The 27862-nt window shown below is 34.6% G+C and overlaps 1 protein-coding gene across 8 annotated transcripts in view; it reads left to right on the top strand.

Annotated features, from left to right (window-relative positions):
• Window positions 1-5518: 5518 nt before the first annotated feature.
• Window positions 5519-27862, top strand: part of LOC113235829 (POU domain, class 6, transcription factor 2) — a 259963-nt gene continuing 237619 nt past the window's right edge. For 4 of the 8 annotated variants that reach the window (XM_026471741.1, XM_026471739.1, XM_026471738.1 and 1 more), the window contains exons 1-2: window positions 5520-5794; window positions 16508-16601. The gene's annotated coding sequence lies outside the window, so the exon portion shown is untranslated. Of the gene's footprint in view, window positions 5795-16507; window positions 16602-27862 lie in introns of all 8 variants that reach the window. The other 4 variants (XM_026471743.1, XM_026471742.1, XM_026471740.1 and 1 more) reach the window with 2 other exon arrangements.

The raw sequence follows: 27862 nt of genomic DNA, 5'->3' as shown, positions 1-27862 counted from the left end.
AAGATTATTTAAACGCACAATGCCTTCTTATATGTCCTAAACATATATCAATAAAAGGCTCGAGCGCAAGTGGTTTTAGTACATCTGTTACGTATTCACAACATTTCTTTGAATGCATCAGAAGATACAGAGGCATCAACTTCACATGGTATAAGGTCTTTTTGTTGATTCGTTTTGTAATTTTTTCGAAAGACACGTCATTATTTGTAATATTGATTTGTTTATAATGTGATTTGTTTTATTTTATTTAGTTGATTGTAGTGACTAAATGTTGATTATTTGTAAATATTACTAAGAATTATGTGGTTAAGACTGTGAATTAATTATAATAACGTTGATCTCATAAATAAATAAAACATGTTAATTTTATTTATTTATTTGGTATCCCAACAGAACATATACAATATTCAATACAATATAAATTTTAATATCTTAGTTAATGTATATATCCCAGTAACAGGGAAACTCAGTATTCTTAATTATGACATCAGACTAACAAGTAAGGAATAGAAATAAACAAAAAAAAGCAAAGTACAATCCTCTCAACAAAGCACGTGAGTTGCCATGTATAAAATAAAAATTATAAATAAATGTGAATTTGGAAAAAATACAACATTGAAACTTTTTATCCTTGCAATACACAAAAATAAAATCATTGAAATTCAGTAATTTTTTGTATGAATCGGTTATATGTGTCATTAAAAATATCTATTTCAATAACATCACTATTAATTGCATTAAACTCTCTGCATAAGCGTAAAATTGGGGAGTTTAGAGCGAGATTAGTTCTACAATGCGGGATATGGAATATTTTTTTATGTTTATATCTTGGTAGACGACTTGGAACAGCGAGACCCACTTTATCAATGATTTGTTTACAGTCTATTTGATTTTATTATAAATTGTGTTCGTTTTTATTTGTATTTATAGTGGACTAAGCTGATTTTTTAAGGTTTTAAAAATAATCTCAAACAAAAACCCGGGAAATCGGGCCCGGGACAAAGCAAATATCGAAAAAAAAATACCGGGCAAAGCTCGAGAAAAAAATATGTCGAGAAATCGGAAACCCTAATCATATTAGATCCACGCTGAACCTGTAATTCCCATATCCGGAAACAAACTAAGGTCATGGACGTAGGAGATTAGGTAATGAAATGAAAATGGAACTGGGCAGGACAAATGGCGAGACGTGGTGAAGACAGGTGGAGTAAAACTATAACCGATAAGTGGCTAAGAAATGGTTACACAAACATGTGGCGTCCTGCAGCGAGAAGGGTGGACGGCAACGTTCAAGTTGGGTGGACTAGCACAGGGTAGTGGTGGATGGGATAAACTACGGGAGGTCTATACCTAGCAGTAGGTAAAGCCGGGCTGTGGATGATGATGATAATGCTATACTATAATGCTTTATAAATGCGTGCGGGTTGTGTATGTGTGTGTACCTATTTACCGAACTAAAAAAACAGTATTATTTTCAGCCTGTAATATATCAATAGCAACTAGCTAGAAACACGTAATAAGCCACCTTAATCAATTATTAATGGATTCGGCAACTTTTGGACGCTCAACTTGGTCGGATTTAAAGCCGTGACGTCATTCTGCTATTTAGGTGCAACTTGTTTGCTGCCTTGTCTTGTTACGAGATTGCTGTCTACTTTCAGTGGTCTCAATTCGATTTTATTGTTTTTATTTAGACTCGGAATGAAGTTGTGTAAAATAGATCACAAAAAATAGGCACGTTAAAAGTAAGAAAGTATGACGTCATAACACTTATATACAACAATTTTGTTGCCTTGTCTTGTTACGAGATCGCTGTCTAGTACTTTATTGTTTATCACTGAATGTAGTTGTTCAAAACTGGATTAGTTTCATGTGATCCAGGAAAAGTAACAATGTATGACGTATCTCATACCTATGTACTTTATAGAGACTTATATTATTATATACAACTTATACTTGCAATACCAATATCTTGTTATGAAATTTCAGTCGACTCATATCGGGCACTGTTCTTGGTACGCATAACATTAATTTATAATCATGCAAACAAAAAAAATATGAAAATATAACAATTTAAGTGGTTCTTGCCTTTCAATGAGCTACATTATACTTTTTTCAGTTTGTATTCTTAACATGTTTAATATAACATTATAAAATATAAAATTCAACAATATTACATGGCATTAAGTAAAGGAAATAAATTTATGCATATTTTTAAAATATAAGAAAAAAACATCTCATTTTATTTCTTATTTTCTATATTAAACAAATTTCATGTAACGCCGCACTCTTTGACATAGTGTTCTTTCATGTTTTCCCTATGGATATCTAGGCTTATTTTGACAGAAGTAGCTGCCAGGTTTTTAATCACTAGAGAACTCATCGAGATGAGCAGAAAGCTCCAAAGCTAGAAGTTTCGCCTGTGGCCTTTAGGGACCCATATTTTCAACCGCAAAAGGCACAAAACTCTAACATTGGCTGAGGTTCCTTTAAATGAACCTTTTAGTTCTCGGCTGCTCCGGCGAGTCCTTATACCACCCTCGTGGACATAAGTCGGTGCCACAGTGTGCACAAAAGTCGCATTCTATACTGTCAGCTCAGTTTTTATGTACCGATATTTTGTTTTGTGACCGGTGTTTTTAGTAGCAGTAGAGCTCCTTGTGAAAGCACATGTGGAAGGCAAAGTCCAGACACATGGGACTTGTCAACTTATGTCTCAAGATGACGGGCGCAGTGGCAGTGCCCCTCAGATAATTGCGATTTAAAGCTCTGAGTGGCACTGGAACAGTTATGGACAGGCGTGTAGCTTACCTTCAGGCGCACGACATGTTCGTCCCGTCACTTGATATTATAAAAAAAATGTTGATACGAGTTTTATCATCAAACCTTTTGTCGATGACCTCGGTGGTTTCACAGTGTCGCCATCTCTGAGGTCCCGGGTTCGTCCTTCGGCCGGGTCAATATAGAAAAACTAACTTTTCAATACTGTCTTGGGTCTGAGTGCTTTAGTTACTTACTTTGGGATTAATGCAACGTATATTATGTTGTCTAATATTAATTGTCATTGTTGTGTCAGATCCCAGTGAGCTCCAGAGCATGATGGTATTAAGTATCTGGTGTCGGGATATCGGGCCAGCACTTTCGATGAACGAACGGCCATAATATAGTTGACAACATTTTTGAAATTATTCCCTGGTTAGTCGCAGGATGGCTGTCCACTCACAGCGGATTCTATTTTTAATATTTATTTGTTTGATAGAAGATAAGCTTTTGCTTTGCGTATAGTTACATTTAATTAAATTATAGTTACTCCGTTAAGAGTATTTTTACACCGACTTCAAAAAAAGGAGGACGTTCTCAATTCGAATGTATTATTATAATTTTTTTTTACGCGATAACGCATTTGTAAACAGATTTTGATATATTTTGCTTTGTTGGAAAGAGTGTGTACTGTGTGACTACCTCAGGAGTGGTCCCATTTAAATTTGAAGAAAATATTCCACCTCTAAGGGTGGCAAACTAGGGGATGAGTCCGGTTTCGCGCACTTTCCAATAACCGATTTCAATAAAACTTGGCAAATAGATGTGATTCCACGAAATTTTGAGGTCGATTTTTGTAGTAGTATTTCTGTACTGAGATTATTGTGTCTCATTATGTCTTAATATATATAACTTATTTAATATCAACATATTTACATACATTTTTTTTACTAAGGATACGTTTCAATTGTACCTTTTTCGCTTGTAATTTATTTTTCTTATTCACTTCCAGTCACCATGGACCTTGAATATATGACGTCCCCCTGAAGATGAACAAAACAACTGCCTCCGTGGACGCAGCCACTGACACGCAGAGGTCCCAGGTTCGATTCCCGGGCCGGGAGAAATATTTGTACGGCCTACATTTATTTCTCTCGTGCGTTTGGGTGTAATTTGTGGTTGTCTATATGTGTGTCCATGGCACCCGCGACACAGGGTTTCCCTGGGCTATGAGTGTGTGCGTTATTATTATTACAGCTTATGAATATATATTTCCCACATAGTTCTTTATTAGTGTGGGGCTACGTTGAGGGTGTGCGTTATTTAAAAAAAAAAAAATATGGCAGAGTGGAACCGAACATCCCGCATTTAAACCTCTGCTGTGATGTTCGTGCTAGTAAGCCAGAGGTGACAGTTTGCGCGCTCCAGAATTGTGCCAGCTTAGCCCCGAACCTGGGACAGGACATGAATGAGTGACCAGAAGACGTAAGCAGCATTATAATGTGTTTTTGTTATTTAGCCGTGATAACTGCCTTTCCGAAGTTCTGTGACCTAATCTGTGAGCTAAGTCTATTTTTAAGATTATTTACAAAAGAAAGTTTGTAAAAAAGTAAAAGAAAAATCTCTCTTCAGAAACTCTTGAAACTACTAGGCAGTTCTCAGGATGCTTAGATTTATCAATGTAAGAAAGACAGTTTAAGAAACATGACATTGATTTAAAGTTTCTTAGGGACAAAAGAAGTATTAAGGTCGAATTTTGAAATTAGGTTTTCTTACATGTAAATGTATATATTTAATCACCAATACTAAAAAAAGTTCTTTTAAAATATGACTTTTACTAACTAGTTTGAAATTACTCAAATGGGGCGCACGCTTTTTTTTAAAGTCGGGTCATAGTAAAAACTTTCCAGCAAAGTTAATTTTATGAAATTGCCTTAAAAGCGTTACCATTTACCGTAAAGCAGAAAAAAATATGCGTTTCCATTGAAATGGAATAGTTTTCGGAATGCAATGGCGCACTAAGGTGATGCGTCGCAATTGCGAGCACGGCCGATAATGCATTGTCCAGTGCGAGCACCCCCAAAAATACACGCGAAAAAACCCATGCCACCTCCCGCATTACGTCCCCCCTACCGCGCACTAAGCTTCTTTTTTTAATACATAACTTTTTTTCAAGATGCATTTTTACATGTTTCGGCCTAAAACTTTACACACCCAGCGGCATGAGCCGACAAAAACGGTAACGCCTCTCTACGCTCGGATTTCTCGCTCTCGCCCACACGAAATCCCCGCCGGACGATAGTGGCGTGAGCGAAACGAAGCGATTCGCGGCCACTGCTACGTCTTAAACCAAGATTAAGGCTCTATTCCGCTTTTCCGAACGCAGATTCTTGCTTCGAACTAGCCGAACGTTAACTACGGCCGGTCTAACTCATTTTTAAATAAGGTTTTACGACTTTTATACGACTACAATTGTTGTAATTGTTGGAAAGTTGTCTACTAAAGGCGATAGCTAGACGTCTCACTCTAGCGTCCAGTGCGAAGGCATTCGCGCCACGACAATTGAGTTGAGTTGAATTGAATTGAGTCGGTTAAACCGTAAAAATGGTCGGGCGGGCATAGCCACGCGAGAGAGAGACGAATGAAAGGCGTGTTGGTAGAGACCGCTGCCTTCTTCTCCTCGACTTACGGCGCGTCGCGGGTAGTGAACGTCAGCGTTCTGCCGCGGTCGGCTGTGTGTACATACGCTTGTGCCTCGTACTTTTGAGGAAAAAAAATCGTTTCGCGCGTCTTTTGACAGCTGCAAACTTTTGAGTGCGTTCCAAATTTGACTGAGTGCTGCCGTGTTTATTTCATTAACTGGATTTATGTTATAGAGGATTTATTAGCTGAATTAGTGTATAGTTATTAGTGTGCTCGGACTGGTCGCTGAGACGCTATAAAGTGATGAATCAGCGGGTGCCGGTTAATTAACAACGTCACTGCTACGAAAACAAATCTACCGTCTTCAACTGCTGTCTAGCTACCGAGTGTTGTAAGTTTCGGGTTACTGTTTATTTAATAGGTAGCTTTGTATTGTAGCTATGTAAGATGCTACTAAAGTCTTTACTAAGATCGTACAGCTTTTTTGTTTTAATGCTTTTTTATCTTTCATAAACGATAGCTTAGTGTTTTACAGTTTCAAGTAGGTGGAAGTCATTTAATTTATTTATTGTTTTCTCTTTTATACTGATTTATCTTTGGTATTTTTTTCTTTTTTTATTATTTATTATATTATTTTAATAATTAATTGTAGATAGTTAGTACCTACGCACAGGACCAGATGTTTGGAAAATAGTTTTGAAAAACTTTTGGTTAATGAGATTGATTTTTTGTTTCGATAAAATATTTTTTGTGACACGTGAAAAACGGAGGGAAAACTTTATATAACGTTTTTGACGTAAAGAGGAAAATAAACGGGGCGGGGCAACGAGCGCCCGAACAGCTGATTGGCCCATACATGTGCACCTTTTTTATAGGTACTTTTTTATTTTTTACCTTACCGAGAAAAATTATAGTGTACACTATCCATGCAGAGAATTGTTAAAATATAGTTTGCTTTAAATAACCGTAACTGCGAAATGAAGCTCTTATAATTATACAAAAAGATTCTAAAAAAGTTTTTATAATTAATTTTTTATTTTGTAATATCAGAACTTACCTTAATTCATTTTGAAATTTAGTTTGTAATAGGCTTTCTAAATGACCATGTTCATATTAAAATTATAATAAAAATAAAATAAAAATGTAATAACTAAAAAATACTAAACTGCGTATGAAAAATAAGAATTGATCAATCAATTAATTAATAATTAATTTGTCATCACAATGGCGTGTCTCATTTTATTTAATACCTTAATTTATTAGCGTTTATATTCCAATTAACTGTTAATTTAAAGAAGTCCTTACATCAGTATTTGACTGACAATGTGGATTTCGTAATATTGTCTTCACTTTCTATTACTCTTTCTTTAATACAGCTTAAAAAACTTATTTGAATTATTTCTCCAATAACAAACTCCAGCAAACAATTTTCTTTTTAACAAACCATCTTATTTTAAAGTTTTAGTAATCAAAATCACAGTCGTCTTAAGTTTGTAACTACAAAGCTATCTTACGACACGAATCATCACAAAAAAATCATAAGATATTGTTAATTGAAGAATTCTGATCTAACTGGTAATTACGATTTGATACTTTTGGTGGGGCAAAAACTTTCCCCAATTTCAATTTTGACATCTATGAGAGAATGTTGCAACGAAGGAAATACTCTCTAAAAAAAATTATATTAATTCACAGTAAACCACAGATCAGCACGATATTTCTCACGTGCACTCTTTTGAGAAATTGCATGCAACCATCAAGGACGTTTTTTCCGATTATCAAAGTGTTGCCAAAAATAACTTTATTTCTCCAATTGTCACGAGATTCTGATTAACATTACTTGTACATCAAACATTGAAGCACGATATGGCACCTTTACCAGTGTTCATTCACAGGTAACGGCACATTATGGCACCCTTTTTGAGGAGGGTTAGTTCTTGGACAAAATAAATGTTTACCGAGTATACATTCATAGAGTTTATACGCGCACATACATGTAGTCTATAGGAATATAAGGACGCACGTTCAAAGGTTGTACCTAGGCAGTAAAATATATTGCTTTATATTAAAAAAGCGCATCACTAGTAAATTATGCCAAACAGTTGAACTGCATCGAATGAATTTTTATAGGAAAATTCACGGATTAATTTACACAATATAGTTGCATTTAAAGACGAGTATTATATTAATTCAAATGCAATAAACAAATTTCCACATTTGGTAAACAACAGAAAGCACTTAACAAAGATGAAGAAAGATTCTTAAAAAACACTATGACACAATACTGCGAAATTGTCAAATAATAAGTATAAAAACAAAAATAATGCACAATGTATACGCAAGTTAGGGTATAGTCTATAATCACACTAAAAACGCTATTTTGTTCTGTACTGCATACAGCTCATAATTTAATATTGCATTACGAGTTAGCACGTTTCCGCTTCCTGCAGGTCAGAGTGGACAACAGCGATCTTATCTCTAAATAAAAAAACTCAGAAAAATAATTTTGGAACTTTTTATCATAAATTAGATAAGTAATTAAAAAAAAAACATGTAAATACTTTAAAAAAATATCAGTCATGAAAAATAATGTTATTTCAAATTCTAAAAACTTGACCAAACAATAGACGAAGAAAAATTTAAATATCTAAATAAATCGGTCTGGCAGTATAGTTTAGATGCCTTAGCGCCCTTAGCCTGTCCCGGAAGACGAAAATTTTACTGCTAGGTACTACGAAGCAAGAGAAAAAGTGTAAATTTACAAACCCATCACACAGCGACAAAAAATAGCCTTAGACAAAGATTGACGAAACAATTTAAATTATCTATTAGCGAGTTCTATTTCCATACGATCGCATCATTTTGTTCGAATCCAACGGGCATTGTACTAATTAGTACAAATCACGTGAGTCATTTTATACCAACTTCATTGCTCTGAATCAGTCATTTTAATTGTGCCCGCAACCATTAAGACGTTAGATTAATACGGCGATTGTTCCAAAATGTAATGAGAAGGTACTATGAGTACTTACAGGTTTTGAGGAAATCAAATTAGTTATTGTAAAGGCGGTTAAGGAATTATAGGCCCTCAAATTGTAGCGCTAGAGTTGATTTTTGTCATCAATATTGTGTTGCCCTTCTAAACAGCCTCGCGATGTGGCGAGAGTCACTCGACAGTTGTTAGAGGTTTCTGTATCAGTAATTATTTATATTTATCTAATATTTTTAAATAACAACGCTGTCAAAAGTGTAAATCATTATTTCATCGGCTGTTCTTAATTCGTGCATAAAAGTGAGCGTGGTAATTGATCGTCCTGTTTCTGAACTACCCTCCATTGAATAGTATGCGCATAAGCAATAAGACAATCCAATTAAAACTACTGTGTAAGTTAATTCGTAGTATTAGTTCCAAAGAGAACTAATTACCTCATATTATTAAGATATTACCAACCGGTATCCGTTAAAAATCATGCCTGACATCACATACTTTGCAAGCAGGCAAACTCCAGGGCAAGGCCAAAGATCCACGTGCTTAACCGTCTAACTCGAAAGTCAATTGATTTGAAGATAGATTTGACATTTCACACTGATCATCAGAATGACTTGATGGATAGGCTCCAGGACTGGCTGTTTTCTCACAACAAAAATATTATTATGCAATACTTAAATGGTTTCTATTTCTAAAATATTATTATAAGTCCTAAATGTTTGTGCATTTCAATACTTAAATGATTTTTTATTTTATTTATTTTCACTGCATTGTGCACAAAGTAGCATAAATGGCGGACTTAATGCCATTACGCATTTTCTACCACTCAACCGGAGAGCTGAGTTCAGAATAAATAACAGGGGTGCATAACATGACAAATAAAAACAGACAAATAACGCACAAATAAATAAATATTTTATAATATTTTTTATTTACGTCCTAAGCTCTCATATAATTATCTACCCTAGCAGATCTTCAAATACTATTTTTATGAAATTTAATATTTAATTGTTATCCGAAACTATGTTTATACTACTGTATATTATAATACTATTTATTTTTGTGTACTAAACTACTATTTACTATAATTGTGTTCCAAAAAACCGTTTTAATTTAAGTTTAAATTAAATTACTGTTTACTATTGTATACTAAACTACCTTTTAGTACTGTGTACCAAACTACCGTTTATTACTTTGTACTAAACTGCTGTTACTACATACATTCATAAGCTGTTCAAAATATTGTAACGATAAGGGTGAAGCGTTACTTAAAGGAATAATTGCATATTTGTTTGCAATAAACTTAAAGTTAAAGTTGAAGGAGATCATTGCTCCCATGTGTATTACATTAAAGAATGGCTGATTTTGCTATGCTCCAATTTAAGGGATTTTATCTAAATATGCTTTAAGCAGTGAGCACCGATTTTTATTATCTACTGTGTTAAGTCCCGTTTAGTGGCGAATTAGAGAATGAATCCGATTTCTCGCACTTGACGTTAACCGATTTCAATAAAACTTGGCAAATAGATGTAATTCCACGAACTTTTGAGGTTGGTTTTTTCGTACTGAGATTGTTATTTAATAGATTACACACGAACCGTTTTAAGACCGAAATACAAACTAATTGCTTATTAAGGCGAGGTATTTCATTGCGAGCATAGATTTTACGAGATGAGGTGTTTGTCGCGTCACCAAGAACAGGCGGACAAAATTTGACACAGACCCGACGTCGACTAGCAAATTTTGGGATAAATGCATTGACTTACAAATAAATGGACCACAGGTCTAATACAAAAACCACGAAAAAAAATGTCCCAAGTCAACCTATTTAAACGTAGTGACATGTAAAGGAATATGCAAAAGCTAAGACGCTAAATTTAAATTGTAATGTCATCGCAGTACTGTCTAATTTTGCTTGCTTCGCTGTCAGTCGAACAAACGAAGACTAAAGCGTGAATGACGCTCTGCATACGATTTTAACGCCCTATAAGTTCGGACACTTTTTAGCGCGGACCCGACGTCCATATAATTGTAAGTCAATGGATAAATGTAAATTTTCCTTAATAATTATAGGGTTTCAGTTGAAAACCAAAATGTAGCAGGTTCTCTGTAACATTTAAAGAGAAATATCTCCATATAATAAATTATGTCCTGTGTTAGATATTTTATTCTTAAATAATTTGTTTGAGGCTCTTATCTTAGCATGTATTCAGAATGTAATATGATCGGATAAAGTATATCCTATCGTGTAACAAATTACATTACATTCTTTAGAAAATATCCTTATGTGTATCGTATATTTTTTTTAAGACCGTAATTTAATAATAAATATGTAAACCATTTGGTCTAACAAAACAGTTATTCCCGCTTCTCGAGCGGTGATTCGCCTTAACAAGAAACTAAAATAAAATATAAATTGATAAAAAAATTTTAAAAAGAAAGTAGGTGTTCAAACATTACTTTATTATACTAGATAAAAAGCTATAATACTAAAAAAATCGATTTTAATCGTAACATCTCATGAAGTCATATTTATAAAATAATTAATTATTGACTAATAGATATTTCTATTAGTTATACATTTATATTTGTTCGTCATAAAACTTATAATAATATCTTTCCGGTGAAAGTTTATATTTTGAAAGATTTTTCAAAATTGTTTTCCTGATTGCATAACGGTGGAAAGTCTATTCTAGATTTTAATCGCGAAGGACCCAGAAGTAAATATTAATTAGTCATAGTACTTAATCGATTTTACTGCCGGGGATTGAACGATGTTGCATAAGCGGCCTTTGCTTTTGCCTTACAAGAAGTTGTTGGTTATTTTTCCAACATTAAGACGATTCTTAATGGACACATCTCGCCATTTTACGACAAACAGAACACCGACTGACATCAACTTTTATAACCGTTCGAACAATTACATCTAATCAGGCCGTTTCCTCTGCCGCTCGCACCTAATCTATCAACAATGAGTTAGACAGGGACAACAACAGCAACTCCGCTACGCCCATCAATGTCTAATTGCTTTTATTATTTTAAGGCATCGTAATCATTATGGCTGTAATAAAAATTGTAATTATTTCTCATTAGCTCAATTAAGAATTTTCTAGACACGACTCAGTATGTCGATTGCGAAACCGTTCGGTCCACTGATGCATTGTATTCAAGATGTTGAGAAAGCGGCATTTTATTGCGTTAATAACAAGGGAATTGTCTATGGGTGAAATCTGACATCGATAATCAATAAATTTTATGAGTGTTAGACACGGCTTATATCAATCAATATTAATGATCATTTTTGAATTTGGAACTAATCGATGTGTTTAAATTTTTAATGTCCATAGATTACGAATCACACGTAGATATAAAACGATTAGCCACAAGCGTTTGAATTTTAAAATGAGTCGAGTGACCATTGATTGAAATTTTAAATTACGATTAGAGCCAGAAAGTAAAAAAACCTATTTATATGAAATATTTTACTTATGATGCAAAAATACCTTGATGGCAAACGTATTTCAAATTTCGTTTCCCCTATTTTCTCAAGGCTGTTCTCACGTGCCAAATGTAATGTATTATTTCAAAACAAACTTAGTAATAATTCAATTAAGTTGAATTTTGTCCTGTAAACTAAGAGCGCCCGTTTTCATATTTCCATTATGAAGTAATTACTAAAGTGAGTATCTACCCATTGTTTATGGAGCAACTACGTTCCGGTGAGATCTGTGCCTCAATCACGAGTTTATAGTGACAGCTGTCAATTTTCTATGACAACTAAGACCACGCTTCAGGCGGTCACAAGGAGAAGTAAAATTTCTCATATATTTACTTTACATGATCGCTATCGACAACTATCATACTTAAAGTGGTTACACACACCGACGCCTTAAAGTCACTTGTGTGTGTAAAGGTAGAAAGGTAGGCTGTTACAGTCATGATTGAGACACTGTGAGCACACAAATAATTTGCCTACATCGATGATTCCCAAAGCAGTCTATATTGACCTCCATGGGTCCACTCCAACTGACAAGGGATCCATATTAGTGTAAAAAAAAGGGAGATGCATTAGATTTTAATGGAGTCCACCAAAACTTTGGGTGATTAGTACATAATGTTTTCTTATAATAGACAAATAATTTCCCTTTCAAGTTCTTCAATATTTCACTACAAACAAGATTATCGGTTAGACCAATGTATAAAAGATAACATGATTTTTTTATAAAGTTTATTACAAGCCTTATGTCAGCTGTTAAACACACATTTAAAGTTAATGAATTTGTAAAAAAAGTATTAGAAAGGTTGGGAACCTCTGGCCTATATAGTCAACACGATCCCTACGAGTTTTTGCCCTATCGAGGAAAGCAGTGGAGTAAATTTTTTTCATATGACAGTTTCTTGCAAGAACAACGATGACCAAAAGACCTGTAAAGGACCCGAAACGTTGTTTTGTTTGAAAATAAAAACGTACGCAATTTATATCCGAGAAACTAATATCGTTTCCAATAAAAATATAATTTTTAAATGCCGCAGGCAACAAGAGTGATTAAGATGTACCTATACAAAACTTATGACGCAAAGTGGTACGTATTCAGTCTTTTCTTGTTCAATAGTCAAAGGCGCTGAATACCCTTCTAAGGGTCAAATCTTTAATGCGATGTCTCCGTAGGGAAATATTGGGATATTTGTAACAGGTGTATTATTTGGGTATTAGTTGGGAAAGTTTGTAAGGCTTTTGTTCATTTGTTAATTATTATTTTTATGTTGTGGCTTCTCAATTGAGTCGATAATATGATTCAAATTCCGATGGCGACATGTATATCGATCTAAGTTAGGAAAGAAAATTCGCAACCCTAAACCTTCTACTTAGAGGAGTCCCGTGCCCGGCAGTGGGACATATATTCGCGACAATTATTATGTTGACAATAATAATTTTAGTTACTTTGTTCTTTTCACATTACTTTTACACAATTTTTAAATTAATATCTAAGTACATATAGTAATTTACTTTCTACTGTAGACTGGCACTTTTTATTTAACATGAGTGCATTTAGAAATAATTTTACTTCAAGAATAAGTCTAAAAAAATGCTTTTCAATAAACAACTAAGATAAGCAATACACATACTGAACAAACCATACACAAACAACAAAAAAAAAACTTCGCAAAAGTTGCAGGTCACGTGGAAGTCACGTGGTCTTGGTGAAAAATCGCGCAGCCGCGCGCTCCTTGCGTGCTCCCCTCCCCCCCTGATCCTTTCTAAGCCGCGTGAAGATGTGGGGAGTACATCTATACACGAACGTGCACCCCACGATACTCAAATTGTGAATGAACGTGGGCGCTTGCCTTTTTGCCTTTGACTGTCCCGACCCAACTTTTTCAATTTTTGTATTCCAACTAACTTATACGTGGGTACTTATTAAGATGGATTTTGTTAGAGGAAGTTTGTAACAAAGAGAGGATTTAATAAGAAATGATGACAATCAATATTAAATATTTTATTCTATACCATTTGGCTACATAATAGATCAAAGCTAATAACGCTTGATTCATACTATACTAATTTAGTTTTTTTACAATTAGAAAAACTGTAAAAACAAAGAAGCAGTGACTATAAACCTTTTTCATCATACAAAAAACTACAGTAAATGTAAGCATCGTGAAAATTTATAACAAATGCCACGATAATATGCTGTTATTTTATAAAAGGTTTTCGTTTACTGTTTGGAACCTCGGTTTCATTAAGTTTTATAGCGCAAGTCTTTGAAAGAGAGATGTCTATTCGCTTGCACTATGGTACGCTATGATGGCCATTTTGACGTTTGGCCCACTCATCAAGTTTTGTAATTAATTCATAACTACATTGAAAGAGCTAATTGCTGTGCATTGTTGTCAACAGTGACATGCAGTAAAATTTATGGATGTATAATTTTAGGACACAACACGACATCTGTTTTTCGAAATTCGAAATTTAAAAAAATTATATCTAATACGATCGTCACTTAGGATCGCTGTCCAGCACAACTTCTACCTCCGGCAAACTCGCGTCAAAGCTCAATGCAAAACAAAGCAGTTTCGAATTGACGATTATTAAGTAAACATTTTTATTTTCGTTTTATTAAATTTTTTTAATCAACTACCCCTTACAAAACAGGTTATAAATCTAAAAACTTATAGATGCGACTCGCATTTGATAAATTTTTTTTCGATAATGAATTGAGATTTGACCTCATTATAGTGATTTGTCAAAACGGCCATCATAGCGTGCTGGCACTATAGTGCAAGTGGACTTATAAAGACAGAAAAGTTTCATTTAATCTTTAGTAAATGGTACAAGTAAAAAAACGTAACAATTAACGTAAAGGTAGTAAACTGAGCATTTCGACTATTTTGTTTCATTACAAAAATACTGAATGGATTATCGCCTGATAAAAGACCTAAAATTTCCTTCTGACTAATGCTAAAAAAAGAAATATAACTAGCTATTCTGCCCTCCTTGTCGTAACTAACGCATTACATTTCGGTAACTGTTGTGATATTGGCACCTAACGTTTCATTATTACATTAAAAAATGTCAATTGCGCAGATTTTGCTAATAAAACTGAAACTAAATAGAGGTTGAATGGAAGGAAATAAAGCGGTTATAAAATATAAAATTTGCCAAATAGTCGATTACGTAAGCTACGATAAGGAATTCAAATTGTTTAATACTTAAATTTGTAATTGAACTTTGCCAATTAAGCCACGGAACGACTCAGCGGACCTGACGAATTTTTGTAAGTGTTTGTTGTTGGATCTTTGTATTTGGTTTTTCAACGACTTTTTAGTCGTATTTTTTTTTGTTTAATACTGTTCAGGGTTTTCATGGGACAGGTACTTGAGATATTAGAAAATATCACATAGGACAAGGGTTGAGTAATAACTTACAATGGAATCTCTGCTTTTCAAGAATTATAATTCAAATGAAAATAATATTTTTTTGGCTTGTTACACAGCTGTATTCAGGTGTTAAATTTTATTGTGCATAAGACACCGAGCTTTTCATTGGTCAAAATATTCAAGTGACCGATATTGGGCCAATACACGATTCGTCTGTTGTGCGCGCCAAATACACTTAATTTTTTTTTAATTACCTTCGTGATCAATTAGGTATTATTGAGATAGGCCTGTGTTCCGTAAAGCATTCGTTACACGTATTTTGTATTTGTATTTGAATAATAATAATAGTTGGCCTATATATAAGTTCCATTACTGGGCACAGGCCTCCTCTCACAATGAGAGGGTAGTTCTCACGCGGGCCAAATACGGATTGGGAACTTCTACATATTTTTTATAATAATTATTACATTGCTTTTCAGTGTGCAGGTTTTCTCACGATGTTTTACTCCGCCGAAAAGCTAATGGTAAATTTCAAATAAAATTTTGCGCATAAATTCTAAAAAATTCAAAGGTGTACCTGGGTTGGAACCCTCTTGCTTGAGAGGCGGTAGATCAAACTACTTATTAGGTTACCACGGCTTTGTATTAGCATTTATTTAAAATACTTACGTGGTGTCCAGTTAATGCACGTTTATTTTAATTTATATTTTGTGTATTAAATAATTGAGGTCAAAATATTATAATTTATATCATACGTTTTCAATACATTTTTCGAAAGTCTTTTATATTTTAAATACGTAAAAGAAAGGGTTCTTGTAAGTTATTGTTTTGACCTGCGTATGACTAATCATGACACCTCAACCAATAAACAATTACGTGCTGTTTTCTGTCGATTAATACACAAAAATAAAATTAAAAAGCAAAATAATGACATTAATAATGTATCTCGATTAGTTCTCTTTAATAACAATGGTACTTAACTTAAATTTCTTTATATTTACATGTACTTCACACTTTTAAGGATCCTGACACACGTTTTCGCCTCATCGACATTAGTTATTCATTACGTCAAAATCATGACCTACTAGTCCTAGATATATATGATATAGACCTAGTCTGTATAATACTATACAGACGCGATGTGGTGCACCTTAAGCACGCTTATCAATAATCGACCTTATTAACAAGAATAACAAATCTAATACCAACCATTATGATGGCGTCTTTGTTGTGCAGTTGGTGACCCCGTCCGCGACGACCAGCAAGCTGTTTTACCCCTACCTGAAGACGTCTTCCCTGCACAGGGATTTCCTGTTTGCCAGTGGCTCCGGTAAGGCGATTGAAATGCTTTTTTCGCTATTTCCTATTTTGAAAACTGCGCCTAGTATCTTTCGCTGAAGAGAAGCAAATATTATTATTGAAAAAGTAAAACGTAAACGACAAAAATATAACAACAAATTTCTTAAAACCTCTTAATCAATTGATTTGGTCACCAAAGCCAATCCCATAAACCAAACGAAGATTCAATCAACCAAACAATAAAAAAAGCTTTAAACGAATTATATTTCAAGAACGAACGTAGTGGCATTCAGCAATGGACATATTGGATCTAACGATTAAAACGCTTATCAGAACAAAACCTTGGCTTCATCATGAGACTTCTTTTTCTTTTTAGTAGCAATAGAGCTCATTGTGAAAGTATTACCACCTTACCTATTTCTCCCGCCAAGCTGTAACGTGTGTGAGTTTTGGTTTTGCCTAGTCAACTTGTCTCAGAGTGACGGGCTTGTCCGTCCTTGTTCGTCTTGTTATTTGGTATCATAAAAAAAGGCAGTATTGATATAACAATGACCTCCTTCATCGTTATTCCACCTTTTTATCACGCTCTTTACTGGTTCCTGGCCATTTACTTGCAAAATTTTGAATCGTTTTTCATTCTACTATTCTTACGTGGGTTCGTTCCGTCATGCTTCCCATAAAATTCTTAAAATAAGAGGACGTGCTCTATAGATCATCCTCATGTAAAACTCAATTCAACTTCACGTCATTTACTGTTTTTAAATCATTAGATATATGTATATAGGTTCTCTTGGGATAAGTGTCTGGACTGTTTATGGACTATTTAGTAGGAAGTGTTTTATACTGATTGTACTTTTTATATCATTTTCTTATTTTGTTATAGCCTTTTCGTTTTCTACTTCTTAATAAATTGATGTGGACCGAGCCTCTTCTTTCGCTAGGGCTAGGCCAAAACTTAGAACTGTTAAGAAACTCTGCAGTATTTTTTTTAATATAACCAAATTTATCGTATTCAAAAATTGGCAATTTATATGGGACTTTTATTTTTCGTTATAAGGTTGCTTTTATCAATTACAATGAAATAAATTGATAATATACGTCAATCTCTATGTATATCTAACTTACTTACAACCTATTACATTGGCCATAAACACGTTACAATCATTTAAAATAGTTAACAAAACCTTGTACAAAATTCCCTTCATACAGTTTAAATATTAACATTAGACTTAACACTAAACGGTAAAAGGCATAAATTCATTCCATCCGACATATGCTTAAGATAATCACGAAACATAAATTACAAAACGTAGTAACGTAATAACAGAGTAAAATACACATAAGTAAAGTATTTTATCCGTAGATCTCTTTTATGGTGCGTAACCGCATAAAAACTATTAAGAATTTGGGTGTTGTTTGCTTAGTGCCCATTAATTCTGTATTATATGCTAGGATTTGGATTATTGGTTTACTTATTGGAATCGATTGTGAAGAGAATATATTCACATGATGTTAAATAATGGAAAAACAAGCCACCCTCAGCGTGGCAACAGACACTGTTGAGACTCTGTTAAGTCCAGTCAGATCGAACATCTTTGTAAAAATCTTTGTGTTGTGTGAATTTATCTTTGTTTCAATAAAAATAGCAATATTCAATAAACAAATAATGGAATAGAACTAATGACACAAAATAAGCTTGCTGTAAAAGAACTGACAGAAAAATTTACCTTTAACACGTCGTCAGAGGCAGGAAGCGCAGTAGTTTTCTGGTCACTGGAGGCTTCAACGAGTAGAATTAAAATCTTGGTAGCTATAAGTTTCGCGTATGACTCCTCGGGACATAGGATGTCCACTGCAAAAGGCACAAAGCACAGAGTGAGGTTTGCAGTTCCCATCTGCTCTGTCAGATGAATATTTTCTTGGCGTTTAATCCATAAATTTTATTACATAAAGACGAGAATATTTTTCATATACGTATTAAAAAGAATAGGCTCTAGGAGGGTGCCTTGTGGAACACTGGAAGTAATTGGTTTTTTTTTTAGATTAACCGTGGATCAGTGTGAATAGTTAGGTAATATTTGTGTATTCTAAATAATAAAACCGGGGAGTTTAAAAATGAATCACCCAAGTGCCGAAAGCTACCAGTTGGTCGGGTCGGAGGAAGCGGAATTATCTTCTTTTTTGTGTTTATTATTGGCATGACATGCATCAGTGTACAGAAAAGTCTTCAATAGGTTTATGCGACTCCGCTTTATGTATTTTTACTTATTATAAGCTATGTATGTTATAAATAAATGAAAATAAGTTAAAATAATGTACAGGTTATTTTCCTGTTTTTTTTTTATTTTATAGAACTGGAAATAAAGCTATTTTTTTCTCGATTCTAAATAGCGTGTATTTGTTTTTCTTTTCAAACAAACCAACTTTCGGACTCCTTACAGGATTGTTTGAAAACACGATTTAAAGGTATAAGTAAGTATAAGTAGCAAAAAAAGGTATTTTACATTATGCATACGAGGGTTTTAAATATTCTTATAATTAATACAGATTTAACCTTTTAATGCATATTTAAACAGGTTACGAGTAGCTCAAATCTATCGTCTAAATTGCTTATTGAAAAACACCATTGGATTAAAGGGTCTAGATGATCCATTATTGGACCATAATTAGAGTTGAGCGCTCGAAATTCTAATCTGTGTAATTGAGTAGTCAATCGATCATTGTTCGTACGAATTATATCGATTTTATTATAGTAAATTCGATTATGCTTTATAAGTTACTTTGTTAATTTATCTTGTACTTTGCATTTTAAAATGATGATAGAATTATAGGATTTATTATTTGGTCTATTTTTCTTTGTTTTACTATTTTTTGTCCCTATTGTCATGAACTTCAACTTTAGACACGGATCTCGTTTAAAAACATAGTTTTCATCCAGTTTTAACACTAAACTTGTTTTCTAATAGTTGAATAAACTCATTGCATGCAGATCAGAATAATCCAAAGTAATAATCGTAACTTGAAACTAAAACGGTATTTGGGCCACGATTCAAATAATACCATTAGCTCTAACATCAAATCTGATTCATCAATAACTATGGCTTCAATAGATCAATGGCTATACCTAGTTCTCTAAATTGTTGCTCAACACCTTCTAAGCCAGTACTAAACACTTGAATCTTACTTTAAAACGACATGAAGTGGTCAGATTGGGCTGTTGCAGGTTTCAATTATGAGGCAAACGAGAGGCGATTTTTAATTCGCCCTTTGTTTTTTTCATTGCAATCTAACCCCGACGTTTATTCAGTTTGTAAATCGTCACTAATACCTTAAGCCCTAAACGTTATCCAAAAGTGAATACGTGTGTCCATAATTGTGTAAGTCATCTTGTCTGAGCCGGCCTTACATCGCGGCGATCGCCCGATTAGATCTCCTCCAAGAACTGCCCATAAATTCCACCCTAAAACAACCGCTCTGTTTAGTTTGGAAGCTCCCATCCCAGTAATTATACAATAATTCATACTTTAATAAATACCAATAAATCCTTCCCTCAGCTCCGCCGCATTATCAACCATTATTACACGATGTAATTACACCCAATAAATTACCAAATAATACATCAATCAGATGTGTTATAATTTTCTTATTATTATTTTTTATTTTTATCGGACAACGGGCAATTTTATTAAAATTATAATGCAGCGGAGCGCTCTTAAATTGGGGTAGCTCGAGGCAAGCTCGCTTTAATTATATACGTAATGTTTAATGATATATTCTTATAATAAGCTACCTGATGTTCTTGGTATAAGTTGAGCATAAATCAAATATTTCATTAAAATTCGGAGCGCTTCCAACCCTTCATTTGGCGCTGTTATTAGCCGGTATAGGATTGCTCGCGAATCATCTAACATTATACACGTACCTACTTAACTCTGAATAGCATTTTTGTTCTGACGTTGATTAATGGGATCAATTTGTTGGGCCGTGATTGTGATTTTGCCAAATTTTGTGTTGTCTCCTTTTATAGGAGATTACTTATTGAGTGTGTTGACATATCAACATGTTGACACAGAGCTTTGAGTTACAAGACTACAGTATGAATTAGAGTAATACGAATCAAATTTAATCGCGATTAGTTATACACTAATATATCAAATAGTTCTTGGACAAAGAAAAACGAATTACAAAAAAAAAATCTCCAAAAAAATTTGGATGAATTTTTAAATCGTAGCTATTTAGAAAAGAGATGACTCTCACTTAAAAAAAACAATAGTTATTTTACTTCTAAACTGAAATTCCTAACTTATAACTCGTTTAAAATAAGGTTATTTCTTAAACCATTGAGCGTCATGTAACATTAAACATATATTTTTTGTAATCATTAAAAGGTGTCAGCAGCCCCCGGGTATGATTTAATTCGTAATTATCAACATTAGAAAATAAATTATACAGTAATTCGTGTGGAAGAACATTAGTATACTTTTTATAAGAAGGATTAGGTTTATTTTTGACGTTCTGTTTTTATGATTTAGAAACTATACAGCTTTCCTTAGGTTTACTTATTTATTTGAATTACCTGATTCAGATTACAGAAAAGCAAATGATTACGAACGAAGACTCACACAATTACTTTTAAAGAAAAAAAATATGGACTTGTAAGAAATATAGAAATGTTTAACACAAAAAATGGATTTACAGCAAAAATGTAATGATATATTATTTAACACTTTACGAAAATTTGACCATATTGCAGAAATACCACCAACATCTGTCTTGAATCTCTTCGTTTTTTATTGTATATAAATAATTGAGATCATAGAACTAAACCGTTGGCAACCTTGTGTAGTTCCTTGCAGCACAACACGTGTGTTCTCTTATTTACCAGCTGAATGGGACATCATTCAAATTTATACCATAAGTACAGTAGGTGCTTAGACTCTTGTATCTAAAGAAAACCCACGACCTTCATCAAAATCCAAGTAATAACCCAATAAAAAAGAAAACTTTAAAAAGAAAAAAGACTAGACCCTAATGAAAGGGAAGAACCTAATGGTCCAGATGACTCATTATTCATACTGAAACTGTACAACAACAATAAATACAATACCCATAAAACGTGTTAAAAACAACCTTGAAATAATTAATAATAATTAAAAATCGTTTGGCCATAATACCGAAGTAGATAATAACATTTTTATAGTTAATAAGTCAATAATTGTTGGATGTAATCTAGTTAAATATTGACCTTCAAATGTCGAATATGATAATTAATATTCTTATGATGATTCAATACAATCATAAATGAAGCTATGAGGTCGTTCATAAGACACAAATATTAGCGGTATAGGAAATTGTATCGACACAACATATATGTTTGCTGTTACCGCATTAATATTAGATTAGAACATTTTTGAATACGTATTAGCAAAAGCATTTGTATGAAAATAAGTAGCCCTGTGTCAATGCGACGTATCACCTAGCTGAAAGGCTGGCCGATGGTAGCAGAAAACCGAGAAAATGGAAGAACTCTAGCCCTACTATAGGATACCTTCTAATTTATTTATTTATTTAAGGACAACCAGTGGTAGATACAATGAATCTTGGGAATAAAGAAGACTTAAAAATACATTTAATTCTAAATACACTACCTGTAGGTGCCACAACGTGCAAAGAAAACAAAATTGGAAGTTCAGCAATACCAGGGGTTAGAAAAAAGAAATCATTTTAATGAATATTAAGTAAAGAAAAATAAACGTTACGAATTACGCCCTAATGGATTCCTTCGTATTTTAGTACTAAAAACATGGAGCGAATCGTTGAACACATCTTTTGTTTGATCAAGCGGGTTAAAGGTTCTTGACAACCTAGCGATACCCGAGTGATACTTAAGATAGGTCCTAGAAGGCGGTGGATGGAGTAGTGCGACCGAGTGACGGGGCACCCGACTTGCGACGCGGATTTCAAATGATTGTAAAAGAGGAGCGCAATCTATTTCGTTAATAATCATACTTCTGCATTGATTCCATTAAACGCGCTCAGCCATTGTACTTTCTTTCATAGCTTAGCAGTATGTCAATGACATTCAGCTTTAGTCTCTTCTACAATATTGAAACTTACGCATAGTCGATGCTGTAAGATACCCGAGCCACTAGCCGACCTTTTGGTTCTGAGAGCCTTCAACAGATAAGTGTGAAGGAATACCAGCTTTATGGTTGAAATTGATATTTATGTAATTATAATTAAAGATCAAATTGGCTAAAAAATTTGTTTAAATTTCATTCACTAATGACGCAATAAGTCACATCAAAATTAATTTTACGGCTCACAGGTTAAACGTTAAGGCGAGGTATTTCAACACACGCCGATATTTTAGTAGGTGAAGTGTGGAAGACCGCCACTCGTGTCCCGCAACCCGCGCGTTGAAAATTAACACGAAGAAAACAGGAACAGGCGTAGAAAATTTGGCACAGATTCGACGTCGACGAGCGTCCGATGGCGACTGACTGGACTGCGAGCGGCGTGTCGCGTGGTTAACCTACTGGGATTTTCAAATTTTGGGATAAATGTGAATTTAATAACTACAGAGCTTCAGTTGAAAACCAAAATTCATAGGTTCTCAGCAGTATATAAAGAGAAATATCTAAATGTAAAAATTATGTGCAAAGTTAAACATTTTATTCTTAAATAATTTGTTTCAGACTTTTATTTCAACCTGTTTTCAGGATTTTATATGATCGAGTGAAGTATATCCTATCGTGTAACGTGTAACGTGTGTAAATTAGCACATTCTTTAAACAATATCCTTGGGTGTATCGTATATTTTTTGTAAGACCGTTCTTTAATAGTAAATACCTAAACATTTGATCTAGAAAAACAGTTTTTCCCGGTTCTCCTTATGTAGCTCGCCTTAAGTTTAGTACTTTTTTCACACATGTCACTCAGGGCCAAATGGTCAATTAGGTCCCCCTAACTATACTTTAGCAATCTCTCTAGTCTAATAACGAAAAATCTACTATGCAAACCTATTTCAAAATAAGTGGAGTTTGTGCTAGTGAACTTTACAAGAAGCTTTCTAGATACAGGAGCTGTAAGTGCTTTGTGGTATTCCATTAGAAAAGAGAGTAGCTGTTTAGTAGTAAATATCGTGTAGCCGATAATGAAGATATCAATTGGCAAACAATCGGACAATTTATCTTAACGGAAAGTGCCTAGAGGTATTTAGGAAGGAAACAAAGCTTGGATTTAAGTGTCACTTGTTATTGGGACATCGTCATACCGTAGTCCACTTATCACAAGCAAAATATTTTGTAACATTTTTCTGCTTGGTTCTAACTGTCACTTGTTATTGGAACATCATGCCATAGTTCACTTATCATAGACAAAATTTTTATGATATTTTTTGCTTGGTTTTGAGTATCACTTGTTATTGAAACATCATGGAAAAGTCCAATTATTATAAACAAAACGCAAAATAGGCTCCTGGGCTAGGACCTCGCCTGGATGTCAAATTACGGACAACAGCATGTTACACCATACCATACTTTGTCATATTTTTCTGTTTGGTTTTAAGTGTCACGTGCTGTTGGAACATCATCTCAAAGTCCAGTTGTTATAAACAAAATATTTTTTTGTAATATTTTTCTGCTTGGTTTTAACTGTCACTTGTTATTGGGACCACTTATGGTAAATTGGTATCATGTCGTATACGTTTAGATATTATTAGTCCCATACGGAAGGAGGTACTTGTTTTTAACAACGCGATTACAGAGGTACTAGCAATTTGTTGAGAGTTAATCAATCAATGTAAGTAGTCATATCCTTCTAACTACTTTGTATGGATATGTAGATCGTTTCTCTGTATGTTGTAACAGCAGTAGATGAAAATATACACTTAGAAAATTGCAGCCGATTTAAAAACGGATTTACTAACGGGTGTAGGTACCACTTTTCAATGACAAAGCGTGGATATTAAAAGAAAGTAATCCAATGTAGAAGGTACGCATAAATTGGAGAATAAGTTTCTTACCTAAACCAGTGAGAAAATTGTGTTACGTGGAACCTTCGTACCGAGAGAGTTCATTGTGATAATGTATGCTAACCTCCACGTATAACATTTGACAATTATGTATGGCATTTGTACAAAAACATTTTACATATAGCAAACGATTATCGACTCTATAAACTCATTGTAGCGGTTCAGATTATACTAATATCCACGTGGTGCAGTGCATTTACTAGTATGCAGACTCAATTCGATAGCTCTTTGCCTTTAAACACAGTCCTTGATGGTCTTGACAGTCTCGTTATGTCGATGTCCAAATTCTATTGAAAGTTTAGCAGCCATCGGCAGTACAGATTTTGTCTAGGTTTGAATGACCCTTGATTGATGATCTCGGCGTATATGCCTCCACCAGACTAAAGTCATTAAAAATGCTAGATAATAATAATAATAATAATAATAATAATAATAATAATAATGACGAGATATGCAGTCTCAGAAACTACTTTTTGACGATGACGGATGACGTGATTCGTGGAGAGGTTGTCACATGTGATAAAGGGCTAACTCCCTTATCGTTGGCCAAAGAGGAATGGCGAGACCCGGTGGTGCTTAGCACCTCTGACCGCGAGTCCGTATGGAAAGAGAAGGAGCTCCATGGGAGGTTCTTCAAGGTACTCCACGAGCCTTTTATGGATCGTAAAGCCTCCCTACATTGGCTGCGTTTCGGGGACCTCTTTGGGGAAACCGAAGGTTTTGTCTGTGCAATACAGGATCAGGTTATCAAGACGAGGAACTATCGGAAATATATCCTAAAGGACGGCACAGTAGACATTTGTCGGGCATGTGGCCGTCCCGGAGAGTCACTTAGGCATATTGTTTCCGGTTGTTCCGCTCTTGCTAACACTGAGTACTTGCACAGACACAACCAAGCAGCCAAAATATTACACCAAGAGCTCGCTCTCAAGTACGGACTAGTGCAACAGAGGTTGCCATATTACAAGTATTCACCGGAGCCAATACTCGAAGATGACCGCACCAAAATCTATTGGGATCGATCTATTATCACGGACAGGACTATTCTTGCGAATAAGCCTGATATTGTGATATTGGATCGATCGCAGTCGAGGGTATTTCTTGTGGACGTCACCATCCCGCATGACGAGGGTCTCGTGAAAGCTGAAACCGAGAAACGCCGGAAGTATCTCGACCTGGCGCACGAGATCACCGACATGTGGGATGTGGCCTCCACTGAAATAATCCCAATTGTTTTGTCCGCAAATGGGTTAATTCCAGTCAGCCTTTCTAACAGCTTGAGGCGGTTGGATTTCTGTGGCGTGTCGCTTCCAGCACAAATGCAGAAGGCGGTCCTGCTCGATACGGCACGTATTGTTCGCCGATTCTTGGACCTGAGTCCCTGACCCCGGCCGACTGTGCCATTGCCGGGAAATACCGCCTCTCCCATTTAAAAATTCAAAATTAATCTTTTAGGCCTTGGGAGAGGCGAGAGTTTAAAATAAATACGATAATAATAATAAATTTATTTCCTTCACACACAATTTCAACCATAATTAAACATTCTTAAGTAATAAAACATTTGTTGTCTGTGAAGGCTAGAGCCTAAACTAGGATACCCTGTGCTATAGGTCTCCAGACCTCCGCCTACGGATAAAGTATCAATAAGATATCACGAATGATTGCTATGAGAGAAAGTTAATCCAAAATTTAGTTTATACAAATCAAAAAAATATAAATATAAATAAAATTCAAGACTAGACGGCAAGTATTTTGTTGTGTGTGTGTGATAGTGTGTGTTTGTGTGTGTGTGTGAGTGAGAGTGTGTGTTTGTGTGTATGGGAATTAACTATAATGGAACATGAAGGAGGTTTTCGGTTTCCTCATATGACAAAGTCAATAGCCTTTTAGTGACCACATTCTTACATTCAAACTTGTTTAGAGGATAAATATGTAAATCACCATTACATAATTTATACAAGAAGGGCCCAAGGAAGCCGAAGAAGTGATGGGCAAAGGATGTAGACCACGCCGAATAACGGCACACACGATCATGGCGTCGAAAATTAACTATCCGAGATCGATCGTAAAATGTCTGCGAATGTACCCTCAGGATGGTGTACAGAACAAAAAGTGGGCGTACGGTAAGTTCTATAACTTGCCAATCTCGGAAAAGTTCTCGAGTCGGAAAAAGAAATGGTTGGAATGACGCCACTTTCAAAACCGCTCGTTGAGCCACTTCCACTTTCATAAGAGTCGTTTTTGCTACACCACCCCAGGATGAAATGCAGTAAAGAAGAACGGTTTGACACGTAGCAAAGTATACCATCCTAAGAACATCAAAATCGGCTATATGACGTAAAGTTTTGAAAATTACTATTAACTTTCGAACACGGTTAGAGAGAAGATTAATATGATTTTTAAAATTAATATGTTGATCAATATTTATACCCAAATATTTGAACTCCTGGACGGATTGCAGAGCGGGGCACCGGCATCCACCACAACTACAACTATCAGGAGAGTCATGAGCAATGAGTGTGTGACCAATAGTAGGCAGCGAATTAGAGTGCATTCCGAATACCATATATTTGGTTTTTAGTGCGTTTAAAGTTAAAAGATTACAGTTTAACCAACCTAGGATAGAGTTGAGCCCTATTTGAGCACATTGAAAACTTCCTGCCAAGAGTCAGCTTGGAACGAAAGTGTTGTATCGTAAGCAAAGGATACCACCATCCCATTTGAAAACTTAGTTTGGCACAAATCATTTATAAACACCAGAAACAGAGATGGCCCTAGGATACTCCCTTGGCGCACCCCATACGATATTGAGAGTTCGTCACTGGTGAAGTTTCCAATTTTAACTTGTTGTATACGATTGGCAAGATATGATTGAAATAATTTAAGTGCGACTCCTGTTACCCCAACGCCCTCAAGCTTTTTGAGTAAAAGTGGGATCGAGACCGTGTCAAAAGCCTTAGCCAGGTCTAAGAAGATGGAAAGACATCTCTTCTTATCGTCCAAACCGCGAACGATAAATTTAACTAGCTAATGAACAGCAGCTCCGAAACCGAATTGCTGTGGAGACAGAATGTTATATTTTTCTAAATATTTCATTAATCGTGTGTTAATGATTCGCTCGAGAATTTTGGACAACGAGGGAAGCAATGAGATTGGGTGATAGTTACAGACACGGTCTCTATCCCTGACTTGAATATTGGTGTTATGATAGCTTTTTTTAAACTTTTTTTTAAGACCAAAAATTACAAAATTTTAAA

Source organism: Hyposmocoma kahamanoa, unplaced genomic scaffold (genome assembly GCF_003589595.1).
Source record: "Hyposmocoma kahamanoa isolate Upper Pololo Valley unplaced genomic scaffold, ASM358959v1 88, whole genome shotgun sequence".
Taxonomy (NCBI): Eukaryota; Metazoa; Arthropoda; class Insecta; order Lepidoptera; family Cosmopterigidae; genus Hyposmocoma; species Hyposmocoma kahamanoa.
This window is presented reverse-complemented; position numbering and strand designations above follow the sequence as displayed.